The sequence below is a fragment of the Canis lupus genome, chromosome 19 (genome assembly GCF_011100685.1).
Source record: "Canis lupus familiaris isolate Mischka breed German Shepherd chromosome 19, alternate assembly UU_Cfam_GSD_1.0, whole genome shotgun sequence".
NCBI lineage: Eukaryota > Metazoa > Chordata > Mammalia > Carnivora > Canidae > Canis > Canis lupus.
Window position 1 is genome coordinate 23,556,640 of NC_049240.1, and position 16,425 is coordinate 23,573,064.

The 16,425-nt window shown below is 46.6% G+C and overlaps 2 long non-coding RNA genes across 2 annotated transcripts in view; both read right to left on the reverse strand.

Annotated features, from left to right (window-relative positions):
- The window catches only part of LOC111091131, a 62,866-nt gene extending 53,288 nt beyond the window's left edge, over positions 1–9,578 (reverse strand). Inside the window, exon 1 of the long non-coding RNA XR_005374010.1 lies at positions 9,396–9,578. This is a non-coding gene — a long non-coding RNA (uncharacterized LOC111091131). The remainder of the gene's footprint in view (positions 1–9,395) is intronic.
- Positions 9,579–11,154: 1,576 nt separating this feature from the next.
- Positions 11,155–16,425, reverse strand: part of LOC102151686 — a 51,732-nt gene continuing 46,461 nt past the window's right edge. Inside the window, exon 6 of the long non-coding RNA XR_005374014.1 lies at positions 11,155–16,190. This is a non-coding gene — a long non-coding RNA (uncharacterized LOC102151686). The remainder of the gene's footprint in view (positions 16,191–16,425) is intronic.

Genomic DNA, 16,425 nt, shown 5'->3' on the forward strand with positions numbered 1-16,425 from the left:
ACGTCCTTATTTTCCAGTTTTCCTTCTGTTATCAACTTTTAGCTTCACTCCATAGATGATACTCCTATGATGTCAATCTTTTAAAATTCATTGATAATTAATTGTTTTATGGCCCAAATATGGTTTATCCTGGAGATAGTTTCTTTGGTTTTTTTATTTTTTTGCATATTTGTTTATTGGAGTTCAATTTGCCAACATATAGTATAGCACCCAGTGCTCATCCTATCAAGTGCCCCCCTCAGTGCCCATCACCCCGTCACCCCATCCCCCCACCCACCTCCCCTTCCACTACCCCTTGTTCATTTCCCAGAGTTAGGAGTCCTGGAGAGAGTTTCAAAGGCACTAGAGAAGAATGTGTATTCTGTTCTTGGGTAGAGCATCTTTATATGTATGTTAGATCTGGTTGGTGTATGATATTGTTCAAGTTCTTTATTTCCTTATTGATCTGTCTAGATGTTCTATCATTGAAAGTTGGATATTGAAGTCTCCCATTATTATAGAACTATCTGTTTTTCTCTTCAATTTTTGTCAATATTTACTTCATATATCTGGGGCTTTGTTTTTGGTATGTACAAGTTTATAATTTTTCTGTCTAATGTTCTTCTTCGTCTCTTTGTAATAATTTTTCTGCTTAAAATCTATTATGTCTGATACTAGTATAGCCACTCCCGCTTTCTTTTCCTTTCCTTTCCTTTCCTTTCCTTTCCTTTCCTTTCCTTTCCTTTCCTTTCCTTTCCTTTCCTTTCCACCTATTTTTCTTTGGGTTTCAAGTGAGTCTATTATAAGCAGGATACAACTGGATTCTGTGGATGGGGGAGCGGGGGACGGGGTGTGTGTTAATCTATTCTGCCAATCTCTGTCTTTTAATTGATTAGTTTAATCCATTTACATTTAAAGTTATTACTGATAGTGAAGAACTTATTCTGCCATTTTACCATTTTTATGTCTTACACAATTTTTTCTCAATTTCGCCTTCTTTGGTGTTTGATTTTTTTCTAGTGTAATTACTTGACTCTCTATTTTTTTTGCATATTTTTAATTTATCTTATTAGTGGTTAGTATGGAGATTAAGTTAATATTCTAAATTTAAAACACTAGTTTTAATTGATACCAACTTAGTTTCAACGACATACATTAATTCCAATCCTATCCCACTCCATCACCCTTTTGTGTTAATATTGTCATAAGTACATCTTTATACATTGTGTGCTCATTAAGATAGATTTATAACTATCATTTTATGCATTTGTCTTTTAAACCATATAGGAAGCAAAAACGGAGTTATAATAAAAATGCAACAATATTAACTTTTGTATTTACATATATAGTTACATTTACTAAAGATCTATATCTCTTCATATAGCTTTGAGTTACCTTCTAGTGTCCTTTCATTTCAACTTAAAGTACTCTCTTCAGCATTTCTTGAGGGCAGACCTACTAACAACATACTCTTTCTCTTGTTTACCTAAGAATGTCTTAACTTTTTCATTTTTGAACACCAGGCACCAGACATAGAATTCTTGGATACAGGGTTTTTTCCCTCTCAGTTCTTTAAATATATCATCCCACTGCTTTCTAGCCACCATGGTTTCTGATAAGAAGCTAGCCATTAATCTTATTAACTATCCTTTGTACATGACAAGTTGCTTCTGCCTTGCTACTTTTTTCTTTGCCTTTAACTTTTGACAGATTGATTATAATGTGTCTCAATGTGGTTCTCTTTAAGTTTCTTCTGCTTGAATTTTCTTAAATTTTTTGGATGTGCAGATTTATGTAACCGTCCTCAAATCTGAGTAATTTTCAGCCATTATTTCTTCAAATATCTTTTCTGCTCCTTTCTCTCACTTCCATGCTTGCTTTCACTCTCACATTTGCTTTCTTCTTCTGGGATTTCCATAATGTGCATATTGACCTATTTTGTGATGTCTTATTGGTTCCTTAGGCTCTATTCATTTTTCTTCTTTTATCTCGGACTGGGTAATTTCAATTGCTCTATCTTCAGGATCACTGATACTTTCTTCTGTGGAAACTCTCTATTGAAATATTTATTCTAGCAATTGTACTTCTCAGCTCCAGAGTTTCTATTTGGTTCCTGTTTATAATTTCTGTCTCTTTATTTATAGTCCATAATTGTTCATACATTATTCTTCTCATCCTCTTAGTTCTTTGACCATGGTTTTCTTCAACTCTTTCAGTATATATGAGAGAGTAAATCTAAAGTTTTTGTCTAGTAAACTCAATGTCTGGGCTCTCACAGGGATAGTTTCTATCATTTTTCTGCTGAGACATAGACATTTTGAATATTGTAGTATAATAAATCTGGAAATAGGATTCTTCTACATCCACAGGGATTGCTATTTGGGTTTGCTGAAGGCTACAGTCATCTATTTGTTTAGTGACATTTCTAAACTATTTTTATAAAATCTATATTCTCTGTTCTGTGTGATCATTGAAGCCTTTGTTCTGTCCTAATGGTCAGATAGTGACATGATAGAGATTTCCATGAATGCCTGAATCCAGTAAGAAAACAAACAAACAAAAAAGATGTTCTATCTTTTTAAATTCTTTCAGTAGATGCTACCCAGGATGTCGCGTGAGCCATAGGGGTTGAAACAATGGCCAGCATTTATGTTGGCACCTCAGTTACTTATCAAGACAGAACAAAACACACAACCTCATTTTTGGAGGGCAAGGTTTATTGCCCTCCTTAGCAAGCACACTAGGAAGGTAGGCCATTTTCTCCATGGCTGCATGCCTTGATGCTAGGGAATGAGGAATGGTAGCTGCTACACAAATACCAAAATTTACCAGCCCCTTTCTTCATCATGCACTCCCCCGGATTCAATAAGGTTTTGTCTAGATTCCAGAGTTCCAAAATAGTTGATTCTGACAATTCATGCCAGCTCAATGGTTGGTGTGTTTGGTGTTTTTTTTTGTTGTTGTTGTTTGTTTGTTTTTTGTTTTTGTTTTTTTTTTAGATTTAGTTATTTATTTGAAAGAGAGAAAATACATGGGGAGAGGGAGGAAGAGAGAATCCTAAACAGACTCCACTCTGAGTGCAGAGCCTAACATGGAGCTCAATCCCATGACCATGAGATCACAACCTAAACCAAAACCAAGAATTGGACACTTAACTGACTACACAACCCAGACACCTTGCCCAATGGTTGTTTTGCTGGAAGGATCAATTCCTGGAACTTTCCATTCTGACATCCTCTATGACATGTAACTGATTGTTTATCTACCATTTTGTGAATCACTTCCCTATTTTTCCATGGATATTACCATATTGTGTTATTTCTCTCTCTTTTGGTGTAAGTTTTGATCATTTATATTCACTTGGGAAATCTATTGAGTTGTATTAAGCAATTTCTTAACTCCATTTCAATCTCCTCCACATCTGAAATACTTCCCCCTTCCTAATCTCTTCTGCTTTAGGTTCCTCCTTCTTCTCCACCATGAAGATGCAATGCTTTCTTTGGCATGATCAGATTAAACATACAATGAAAGGTTTTCCTTTCTAATTATAGTTCAATTTCCAAAATTTCACAGATTCCTTTTTATTAACTAGACTAAATCCAGATTTATCCCTGAGCTGATCACACTCCATTCACTTGCATCCCAGGAGAATTTCCTGAGTGTTTGAGTAAAGGAGCTTCTGTGGTGAGGGACTGTGGACTTCACATTAATCCAGGCTGTGCCCACAGGGAGCCATCCTGCCTGCAATGCCATCCATCATGTATATCCTGGTGAAACACACAGGGACAATCAGGACCAGCCAGCAATTTATATCTTTTGTTGAGGGTTTCCCAAACAACCAGTTCTGGCACATATTTATGGCTCAGGGGTTTTAATTCATTAATTTCTGTTCCTATCTATTAATTCCTTTTTCCAGCTTTTTTTAAAGTTTACTTTAAAAAATTTTAAACTTTTTTAAAGTTTATTTTTTTGTTTTCTTTTTAAGTTGAATTGAAAGCTTACTTAATTTATCTTTTCTAACATTGAAGGCAGTTAGGGTCATGAATTTCTTCATTATAACCTTGACAGATTTCCTAGGCCTGGATACATAGAGTTTTCAAATTGCTGTTTTCTTAGTATTCAACAATGTAGTTTCAAATTTCTCCTTGATTCAAAAGTTATTCAGGAAATGATTGCACTGTTTTTGTGTTTGTTTAGTTTTCATGTTGATGGAGGGTTTTTTTGTTTCTATTTTGTTATTACTCTCCATTTTCAATGCACTGGGTCAAAGTACTGACCTGCACAATTTCTATTAAGAGGAATTTACCGAAAATTTTCCTTGCTTGTTGCCTAATGAATGAAATGTTTTTGTAAGTGTCCCATGGGCACTGGGGAAAAACATGACATCTTAGTATGAAGGGCACAGAGTTTGGTATGTAAACTTCATGTCAGCCCACTGATTATACCACTAGTGTCTCCTATTGATGCATAAAGCCCTGAGTGAACTGTGTTACATATTTTCACTATTATTGTGTTTCTGCAACATTTTCTGTGTGTCCATGGGTGCAGTTGAAGGAGCTGTTGCCAACCAAGGGGCCTAATGGTACTCTGAAATGCTATTGTTACAAAGAAATACAATTCCAATGGGTCACTAAGCAAAGGAGAGACAGCACATCCAGAGACAGTGGGAGGAGCCCCTGTGTGCCCTTTGAAGCCTGGTCTGCCCATCCAAAGGAAGGTGACACCTTGGCCTGTCACCTGTTGTACACAGGACATCTTTAGGCACTTTATGTTCCAATTCTGGGTCACGATCAGCATGTTTGCAGATTTTTCAGTTTCTATTGCTTCAGACAACAAGTCTACAGAAGCTGTTTGGAAAGTTATCCAGAAGTATGACACCAAGTTAAGGTAATTGAATTATACAACTAACTCCTGCTTAAAATCAAACCCATCTGCCCACCACATTCTGCCCCTTTATAGCTTTAGCCTCTGTGTCCCCTTAGAAGCAGAATTAAAGAGGTTTAAAAGGAAATTCCAGTGTGACTTTCAAGGGCCTTCTGGTTTTTCTTGCATTCATGTCATATGGCCCAGTAAGTTACTCTGGCTCCAGGCAATGTCCACTGACTAATCCAGTGTAAGACAGAAAATAGTCACATCTCTACTTCCTCCACTCCTCCTTCCTCCTTTCTTCTAGTTTTGTAATTCTTGAATCAATTTCTCTGTTTTTATTATCACTAGTATCTTTTAGTGACTTGTTTTGGAACAGTAATACATGCATCACAAATAAAACAGGAAAACACAAAGTAAGAGCATAATGGATGTTCCCAAAATGCTGGCAAACAAGCATCATGGAACCATGGGAACTCTCAGACACTTCAGACACCACTAATGGGGGCACAAAGTGATATAACCATTTTCAAAACAGTTGTTTTATCTAGTAAAATTAAAATACAATTATAACTAAAAATACAAAACTAAAATTAAAAATATACTTATAACCTAGAAATCCCACTTCTAGATATATATCCCAGAGGAATGTGAGCACTTGTGGATACATATAAGAAAAATCAAGTCGAAATATCCATATTAATCAAGTATTGGGCATAATTTATATGACCATAAAAAGTGAAATGGATAAGAGAACTCAGATATATTCATTCAATGGAATACCTTATAGCAAAATGAATTAACTACAGTCCATATGACTTTCCGAAACATAATGTCAAGTAGAAGCACCAAGACATAAAAGAACACAGGCAGCACTGTACATAATCTCCAATCCAAATCTCCACCTCCAAACTCCAGTCTCCAATGTCCAACTATCTATCCACACTTTTCACTTGCATCTCACATTCAATGTACATAGTCTGAATTCCTGACCTTTCCCCTCAAAGCTTATTCTTTCCACCACCATGGTTAATGGCAATTCTACCCTACCAGGGCTCAGGCCAAGTACCTTAGAGTCATGCTTGCTTCCTCTCTTCCTTTCATGTCTAAATCTTATGCCTACTGGCTCCACCTCAAATTCTATTCATAATCTGGCCATCAGATTCTGTGTTGAATGCTGGTCCAATCCACCGCCATCTCTCACTGTGCTAATGCAACAGTGCTTATGGATCTCCCTTTTTTCCCTAACACTGGCAAGATTCAGTGGCCCAACACAGTCTGGCCCTCTTGTGATCTCTATTCTGCTCCTCACTCATCCTGCTCCAGCCCTCTGGCTTCCTTCCTAAGCCTTCAGCATATCAAGCAGATTCTTGCCACAGGAACTTTGCACCTCTGTTCCCTTCACCTGGAACAGTCTTCCCCATATGTTTATCCCCATTGCTTTCTTAGGTCTGTATTCATATTTCAACCTCTTTAGAAGGTTGAGTTCTTTTGGGAACATGTTATATAAAACTGTTCCATTTCTCCTCCCCTTGGCATTCCCACCCCTGGGACATTCACTAGTTTCTGACATTTTCTGTAACTTACTTATTTGTTTAGTGTCGTTCATAGCCCACTACCATTTCTAGAATATTAATTCCATGAGGACAGGGATGTTTTTCTGTTTTGTGCATTGCTATGTGCAAGATGCCCAGAACACTGCCTGGCACATAGTATGTACTTATTTTATCAAGGGGTCTCTAGAAATCAGAGCCTGAGGTCAAATGTATGTGTTAATGCTTACAGGGAGCAAGGGTAAGGGAAAGAGGTGAGCCAGAGAAGGAGGGAAGCCTGTGGGCCTACAGCCAAATAGAACACAGCTAAAGAACACAGAGCAGCCATAGAAAGAGGAGGCACAGCTCTGTCACCTGCTTGCTCCTCTCACTGGCCAACATCTACCCTCTGGAACACTGATTTACCTTCTTCTGCTTCCTCTCCAAGCAGCCCCTCTGGACAGAGAGCTGTGAAGGTAGGATTCAGGGGTGTAGCCCCGGGGAGGCCCACACAGCACGATGAGATGGGTCACCACAGTGGCTTTATGCCCATGGTAGTGGCATTTGTACCACAGAAAGTCTGAAAGCCATCATGATGACCATTCCAGCCAGCAGGTGAGGCAAATGGCCAAGGCCAGGCAGGTCCAGGCCCAAGTTAACCATGTGGAGTGAAAAATCTGGGCTCGGTAGAGCACTCACTATATTTGCTGGCAAATGAATCCACTTTACCCAGCTGATTTGGTGTGCCACTTTAGCATATAATAAATTGCTGGAGTTATTTATTTTAAATCATTATTTTCCATTTTACATTCTATCTTCCATTATTTTTAGAGATATTTTCCTTCTGTTTTGTGCGATCATTTATGATAATTAACATAACTCAGTGCATGGTTTAATGGTTTAATAAAATCAGGCCTGACTACTTACTGGTTGCACATTCATATCATGACTTCCCTTTTTGTTTGCATATTCCTCCTTGAACAGTGGGAATCTGATATTGCACCCAAAACCAGTGAAGGCATCTTCTTGGACCCCCTCACTTTGTACATGGATGTCTATACAGCCTCCCTCTCAGATCTCATGTGGAGGGCTAGTGGCTAGCTCAGTGGGTAGCTGAGGCACCTGCATGGAGAGGTAGGTCAAGCCACAGGAAGTCTCCCCAGATGGACTTCACCTCTCCCTGCCCTTCCTTGCCCTTGTGCATCACAGCCAGCAGCAGGGAAGGTCTGGGCCAGGACCATTCCTGGCCATGTGGCCCACTCCTGGCCCCAAGGCTTCCCCACAAGTGTTTTGGAGTGGCTGGTAGTACCATTATACACTTAGTCTCACATAGTCACAGCAAGTGTCAATGATGTCAACAGTGTCAAGTGTGGTAAAATGTAATGAAGTAACCAGGACTAGGACAACCTAGGGAGTGTGGGCTCAGACCTGTCTTTTCACAGACTTAGCCAAGAAGAAAACGGTATGAAAGCCAGGGCTGGTGAAAACGTGTGGTGGGGACCAAGCCTGGCCAGGCCTGCAGTCATAGGAGCCTGGCACAACATGGGACAACAGAAAACTGAGGGATGGCAACACTAGTCAGCCAGTTCAGGCAGGGAGGCCAGAGAGTGTTCCTGAGGTAAAATCCTATGTCATGTACAGAAGTGAGGAGGACTCCCTGGAAGCCGAACATGCCTCAGAACCTGAGGAGGGAGGGTGGGTCCAGGCGAGGGGCCCAGGGCAGGAAATGTGAGCTAGGGCCATGGGGCAGCCTGCCAGCACCCACTCTGCACTTTTATTTACTTTGTCCCGGGCCCAGTAAGTCTGTCTCTATTTTATAATTACTGTATTATATAAGTTCTAGTAAATTGCCTTGAATCCTTTGCGGGAAGAGGAATGGCATTCATTAATTAACAAGTTAATTAGCAAGTCTTTTTCCATTCATTCTTTATGCCTGGGCCTGCCAATTCCCACAGCACCCACCTTGAGCACCCTGCAGGTGGGGCGGGGGCAGATTTGGTGAGAAGGCTGTGTGCTGGCAGGCAGGGTGGCCACACTCAGAGATCCTGAAGCCCATCTGCCTTACATGGCCTCTCCCTGAGAGGGTACCACCCTCTCAGGCATCCTGGCTACCTGAGCGTCCCCCACCCACGCTGCGCCCTACTAGCAAACAGCCCCACTTCCCTCCCTTCCTCCTAAGCCACACGCTGCCCTAGCCCCACCCCGCACTCATCATGGTGTCTGCGCCCACAGCCACTGTGTAGTTGGGCCAAGCTCAGCAGGCACAGGGCAGACCCCTTGGCAGCCTAACCCCAGCCTCCGTCAGGGACCACAGAGGATAGCCCCGACTTTGGTCCCTCCCCAGCAGTGTAAGTCAGGGCAGGCATGGCCTCCATGTGCCCCTACAGACCCACTTGTCCTGGAGCTTCATGTTGGATCTGGGCAATGAGAGGACTTTGCCAGAGCCTTGAGACAGACAGAAGCAGATCAGAACCAAGCCAGTGTCCTCTAGCTCTCTCTCCACCAGGCCACGTTGGGCAGGGACATGTCCTCTACCTGCGACCATGGCCTCTGTGAGAAGCCCTTTCCTACAACCAGAGCTTCTCCAGCCTCTGGTTGGCCTTCACCTCAGGCTGCTGGCAGCTCCCATGGTTGCTATGTCTTTATGCTCCCCAGTCACCAGGATGAGCCAGCCATTCCCTGCTGGGACCCTTTCCTGTACATCCTTTTCATTCCAGGCTGCCTCAGACAAGGCTCTTTCATTAACAAGGGAGAGAAATACACATAAGCCACTGTAAGTGCCATGTCAGACGTCCCCAAGGCCATCCTCACACTCGATGACTTGCTGTTATACTCACAAGTAGGATCCATCACAGCAAAAGGATGCAGACAAAAATCAGCAGAAGGAAAAGCACCCCGAAGAAGCCCAGGAGGAACTAGACACAAGCTCCTCTCCCAACAATATCACAAGGGAACACACTCAATCCTCCCAGCAACAACACAGAAATACCTGCAAAGTTCCCAACTGGGGAAGCTCACCTGAGCCCTATGTCCAGAGTTTTTACTAAGGATCAGTCATGCAAGCCTGTGGCATTTATGTGACTGGCTTCAGATCCTGGCATCGTCTATAAATCACATTGGCAGGATAAACTTATCTCGCCAAACCGGTAGAGCATGGCCCCAGGTCTCAGGCAGGCAAAACACTCTTACCAGACAGGATATTCTAAGATCTCTAAAGACAAGCTTCTGTTTGGAATGTGCAGGGTTTGAACAATCCAGGCCTGCTGGCTTAACCCTTTCTTACCCAGCCACAAAGCAGAATAAGGCTAAAGTACTTGACAGAGCTCAGGGCAGGGCTGCCAGTAGAGCCTCCAGGGAAGCAGAGCAGAACAAGAAAGTCATTAGGCATCAGGGTTCCCTCCTCCCACTCACAGAGTCCTCCTGGTCTCTTCCTGCTTCTTCCTGCCTCAGTCTCCTTCTCTTCCTCCCTTCTCTCCCTTCCATTTTTTTCTCCTTTCCTCCCTCCCAACATCCTCCTCTTCCACAGGCATCTGAGCCAAAATTAGCTGCCCCGGGCCACCTGCCCTATAAGCACCTAAATCCCCTAGGTGGACATAACTGGTTTCAGAGAAAGGGGACAGGAGCAAAAGAGGCACCTTAATGAAAGGGATGGGGTGACAGACCCCTTATCTTTTGATCCTACATTATTAGGACCCCATCTGATGGACTAAGTGGCTCTGTCTGTGGCTCACAGAGGAAAAAGGGCACCATTGACCCCACCCCACCCCCAAAAAGATCCTTATATTGCAGATGAAGGAGCCTGGGTAATGGGTAGGCAAGAGCCCATGAGGAGGGCTATGTTGGCCAAGGGCATGAGGCTGGATGCCAGATGCAGCTACTTTGACCTCCATGCAGATGCAGCAGGGACAGAGGGTGATGCTCTTCAGAGAGAGGAAAGAGAAGCACTGGAGCACAGAGCAGCAGCACTGGCACCCAGCCACCAGCCTTACAGAACAGTGGTACAGGACCTGTGACACGTAGTGGCAGGGCCAGGAAGCACATGGTACAGTTGGACACAGAACCACCTCCTCAGGTTGAGTAAGCCTGAGGGCCACCACGAGCAGGGAGGTCTCCTCCCAGTAATGTATGCAGTGGGTCGAGCCCACAGGTGGACAAAGTGGGAATTTATGTTGGCATGTCTTTGCTGGAGAGGTGGACATGTGACAATTTGCCTTACCCTCATCACAGAGGAGGCACCCCGTCTTCTTGCTCACTCCTGCTTCTTCACTGTGGAAACAATCTCAAGAATCATCCTGGTAACTCACAGTGAGTATCAAGATTGGTGTTGGATTAAAGGCTATTTCCTCCGGGAAATGTATTGTTGAACATACAGAGACCAAAGGATGGGAGCCCTTAGGGTGGCCTACCCGCAGTAGGAAGGCAAGGGAGCGATGCTGAGGGCCACAGGGTCCTTCCTGCTGCCTGTAAGAGCAAGCCTGGCTCCCACCCAGCCAGAGAGTCACAGAGCACATCCAGGGTGCTTGCACTTGGCCAACACGGTCCCACCGACTCCCTGAAGGCTTCCATGCATGGGGTGGAGCCCCTCCAGCAGGGATGTTGGGGCTCCCAGGAGCCAGGGTGGTATTCAGCCTACATTTCCACATCAGCATCTTTCTCACTTCTTCCCCCAGGCAAGGCACTTAACCCCCATGAGTCACTGTTTATTCATCAGTAAAATGGATAGAATAATATCAATCTCACCGGGGTGTTATTTAGACTTATTTATTGATGCTGGCAATATACTCAGAGCCCTCAAGATTAAAGCAATAGATCACTGGGAAATATTATTGCATCCTGTTGCCATAGAGATGGTTCCATCCTCTGGCTCCTCCTCGGAGCCCAGCTGTACTATCAGGCTCCAAGGATCTGAGGAGCAGAGCTGCACCAACCAGGACATTAACACTAACAACAGTGATAATTAAATTACACAGAGAGGAAGCCCATGAAATATGTATGGGAGAGAAATGGATTTGATTCATTTAGGCAAATGGGCATGTTTTCCCATTAGAAATGGCTCCCCAGAGCCCACGTCTGGCTCTCTGTGGCACTCCTTTCTTTACACAAGGCAGAGGCCCGGGGATTTGGGTAGGGGCCTAAGCTGGGAGCAGAGGTGGGACAGAGATCCAAATACAGTCCTTCCAAAAGCTGCAGCCACTGCTGGAGCCTGGAGCTGCACTGGCGGTGCCTCCAAGTGCAGGATGCCCGGGACTGTGGCCCTCATCTACCGCTCACAAGCAACCTCCCCCACTTTCTCATGTAAGATGGGAGAGGCGGGGGTGAGGGGTGACACAGGGTTGTTAGAATGATTCAAGGATACAGGAACAAGACTGGCTTCCCTCACCAGTGACCCCTGGGGGAATGGGAACAACCACCCCTGTGTACAGAGGGGCTCCGGGCCTCAGAACTGAGTCAGGAAAGTTCTCTACGTGTTGTCGGCTCTCCAATTCACCGTCCAATGGAAGAAGAGGCAGCCATGAGCTGGGCCACAGGGCCCAAGCATTGAAGCCACATTTCCCAACTGCATCTCCCCAACCTCCCTCATGCAGCCCACCTTTCTCACCCTCCAAGGCCGGCCCAGCTCCTTCCAGGAGATGTGTGCACACGCGTGGTGCTGCTCAGCACAGGCCCTGTGGCGGCTCCGTCCTATGGACAGGCACCAGCAGTCCCTCCTTCATGCTCTCCTCCGGCCCAGCTTGGGAGTGAATCTTCACTACAGCTCTCTGAGCCAAGAAACAGAAACAGGTCACTGCCCAGCTTGGAGCTGCTGGATGCCCTGCCCAGGAGTCTGGGGGAAGCCAGAAACCAGAGGCCTGGGTACCTGAGAGGAGGGGATGGAAGCCCCAGCTTTGAACCAGACACACACCATGGACACCTGGCAAATGTGGCATTGCCTCAGCAACCCCAAGAAAAACGCCCTGCACTCCCCCACCTCTGTCTACCGTCAGGCTAACTCTGGGAACTTCCTCTCCCAAAGAATGGAAACAGAGTGGGTGCCTGAGAAGGTGAACGGAGGTAGCCTGGGCCACAGCCCTCCTTTCTTGGCCTTGATCTCCTCTCACGGTCTCTCCCTCCCAAAAGGGCCTCAGGAACAGCTCTAGTACCTCTCATTTAAACTGTACCATGAATTTGAATCCCTATGGTAATAACAGGAATAAGTAACAGTTAATGAGCACAATGCATGCAAACAGTGCTCTCCTGACCCAAGAGCCCCTTGAGGCAGGTGCAGTTACCAGGCTCATTGCACAGATGAAGAAACTGAAGCTCAGTGAGCCTAGTCATTAGTTCACAGTCACAGAGCATGTCAGCGGGGGCGAGATTCAGACCAGCTTGGTCCCCTCTCCCAGGATATTTGTATTCTTAACCATATTGCTCATCATCGAGGGGAGGGCTAAGTGTGCTCAGAGGGGGTGGGGGCGGGGTCCTGATTCTGTCCCTTTGTACCTCACCTCCATTAGAAGGGAGGTGCCCTCTTTCACCTGTGTGTCCCCTGTAATGTCCAGGGGAGAACAGCTCTCAGGATCCCCAGGACAACATCGGTAAGGAGCCCAGGTCTCATGGACATAAACTGGGGTGAAGGAGGAGCCCTCCCCAGCAGAGCTGCCACCAAGCTCCCCTCTGAGGTTCCCAGGGCATCCCTTCCTGGAAAGTCACTGCCTGAGCCTGGGCTTGGTGTCATCCTGGAGGGTTTGCCTCACTTAGGCCTTATATTCCCTCGGACCAAGGGATAGAGCCTCATTCATTTGAGACCTAGAGTACACTGCACCCCTCCCCCAACACACACACACACACACACACGCACACACACACACACACACAGACAAACCACCTCTGTCTGATTCAAAGCCCAGTGCTTTCTGTGCTCACATCACTGAGGCTCAGAAAGATTAGCAGAGCCCCTGCCAGTAAGACACTGGGCCCTTGTTTCTGTGGCTCTGGGGGTAGCAAGCAGCGTGCTTGTGCCCTTGCACAATGTCCCTTCACCCCTTGCGATGTTCCAGGCACTGTTCCAGGTATAGAGGAGACCCAGGGAACAAACAAACCCCAGCCCTCATGAGGTTCATAAGTACACCAGACGGCAATGTGCACAGGACCAGGAAGAGAGCGAGGAGAGCAGGTGACAGCTAAGCAAGCATCTGAAGGGAATCTAGGAGCTGACCCCAGGGCGTCAGGAAATAAGATTGCTCCAGGCAAGGACATAGCATGTGCCAAGGCCCTGAGGCTCAGCCTTCCCACTGTGTCTAGGGAAATGGAGGACACCCTGTGGAGCTCCTTGTGGCCAGATGATGGCCTGGCACTTGCCAGCGACTTTTAGAGTCACCCATAACCATTAAACAAGGTTAATACCATCTTGCTGTTGAGAAAACTGAGGCTCAGAGATCTCAGATGGCTTTCTAAAGTCACTCGCTAGTGTGTATGACTTGATTGTAGGTCTGGCTGGTTCCAAAGCCTGTCTCTGTCCACATGCCATCCTTAATGCTGGGAGTCCAGCTCACCACGGGCTTACCTGGCAGACCTTCTGGAGGATGAATGAATAAATGAGTGAATGAACTAACGGACACCAAGACACTCCTTTGATGTGGCATCTCCTGACCCCTGCTGGCAGGAGAAACAGTGGCTAGGCAGGGGATGGGCTCTGGGGCCATGGCTGCCTAAGCCTGGTGTCTGACTACTGCCCCCACCACCTCAGGCCAAACCTAGGGAAAACAGAAGAGTGACCCCCCGAGTCAGTCTCCCTCTGACCAGCTCCAGGCCCAGGATTAGCATGTTGGGTTGATCAGCAAGGGCTACACATAGACACCCACTCTGGTCTCCCAAGGTGTTCTGATCCACACTGGACTGCTGCAGCCCCTGAAGAGTGGCAGCAAGGAAAGGACCATCCCTGCCCACCTGGCCAGCCACCCCATTTCCCACCTTCACCCTTTGGGTCCCCGGCACATGAGGCTTCCCCTGGTTCCCTGCTAGGAGCCTCTTGTCCTAGGCATTGGGGATGGTATCTCTCCACAGAAAATGCTCTGCATGGCCACTCCTGCTTCTGAGACTCAGCTCAGATGCTGCCTCTCCCAGGTGGCTTCCTGACCCCCAAGCTCCATCCATACCCCCTCGGAGGCCCTGCCCACCATGGGCTGACCATATGGTATGGCCACAGTTCTCAATGCAGCCCTCCTCCTGGAAGCAGCCCCTGCCAGCACAGCCCACTGCCCTCTGTCCCCAGACAGCCACCAGCAGGCTATCCAGAAAGAATTGGGAATGGAACCAAGCTCTCTTCGCACATCTCAAGCAATGTGTTTTCTTTTTCTGAGAGTGCTGCAAATCCATTTCCCCGACAGTGATGGAAATGGGTATTATCAGCAGTGGGGAGAGCACATTATAAATGATTGCACTTGAGTCCATTTTTAAAAGGAGGAAGTCAATATGCTCTTCCCGGCATCATCTGCTCCCCTCACCTGACCTCTGTGCTCAGGCCCCAGCTGCTCTTCCCACCACCCTCTCTTCCTTCCTTCCCAGAAGGGGCTGTTCCTTTCTCCAAACTGCCCACAGAGCCTCGGGGAAAACAGGCTTCTTTTCTGGGGAAAGTGCTGGGTGCAGGCACCCGCACAGGTCCCTTGGGTAGAAGTACTTGATCTCTAGGACAGTCTGTGCTTTTGAGAAACCTCCAAGGAACCCAGTAACTGCACTGCCCCAGCCTAGAGCCTCTGAAATTACATCAAGGGTGGGCCTACCATACTCTGGGCAGTGCCTGGCATTCCCACACATCATTTGCAAAACTAGTGGGAGTACCTCCACCTGACAGGCAGGCAAGGAAAGAGGCTCAGAGAAGCAAAGCAGTGCCCAAATGTGGCAAAACCTGGATGCTAAACCAGGCTTTCTGCAGCAGCACCATGGGCTGACCCTGAGAATGCACAGATCCTAGGGCCACAGCACCCAGTGTCAAACTCCAGCTCTGCCACCCACAAGCTGTGCAGCCTGGACAAGTCACCTAACCTCTGCAAGCCTCCTCTCAAACAGGACTGGTACAGCCTCCTGGATGCAGTGCCGGGGGCTGTCCAGGGAGGGCCGAGCCAAGGCACACTGTGAGCAAGGCAGCCCCTCACCCATCCCTCCAGGCTGCCAGGCCCCTGGAGTCTGCTGTCTCCCCTCCTCACTGGCCTGTCTGTGCTCTCCACATGGTGCAAAACTGTCCTGGCCTCACCCGGCTGTCCCTCCTGCCAGGAAGCCTGCAGCCTGTGTGACAACAGCTGCACACACCCTCTTGGCCTCAGGCTAACTTTAATAATGAGTGTTCAATGAGAATTCTTTTTACTTTATTAACTCTCCCTCACCCCAAAGTCAGGCCATTCATTTTTCTGTTCTGCTTTGGAAGCATTTCCACAAACCCACTCCAGAGGCAACATGATTCAGCAAAAAATAAGGGGTGAGGGCGTGCCAACACTACATGCCTAGACCCGGTGCCAGTTGTACCGCCAACAGTCTGTGGCCTAAAACGCTGTCCTTCCATCTCCTGCCTCAGTCTCCCCTTCTGTAAAAGGAAAAGGTTCAACAAGAGAAGTCACCAGGGCCCCTTCAGCAGAAGTAGCTCCTCCTTTCCAGGCAAGATGTGACTTCTACAGGGCCTCCTGCAGTCAGGGTCGTGCCTGCGCTGGGACAGGTGACAGTCTACGTTTAGAAACTTACAAACCCGAGAGCTGTAGCGTTGCTCACACTGTGAAAGCCACAGAATGCGGTTTTGAGCCCCAAATGGAGTTTTAGGGCTACCAGCTGGAATTCTGCTGGTCACTGAAAGAGGAAAAGAATCAGAAGGGCCTGACATCAGAAATGAAATGCCCAGCCTGGGTGTTACACTCATCACTTCTGCACACAATTAAGCCAGAATCAGGCACTGGGCCCCCTCCCGCCCCTCCCCGCTCCCCACAAACTGCAGGGGAGCCAGGAAGTTTCCCCTGCCCTGTGCCAGAAGGTGGAAAACCAGGCATTTGGGGAACAGCCCATTGACCACCACCTACACCTGTGT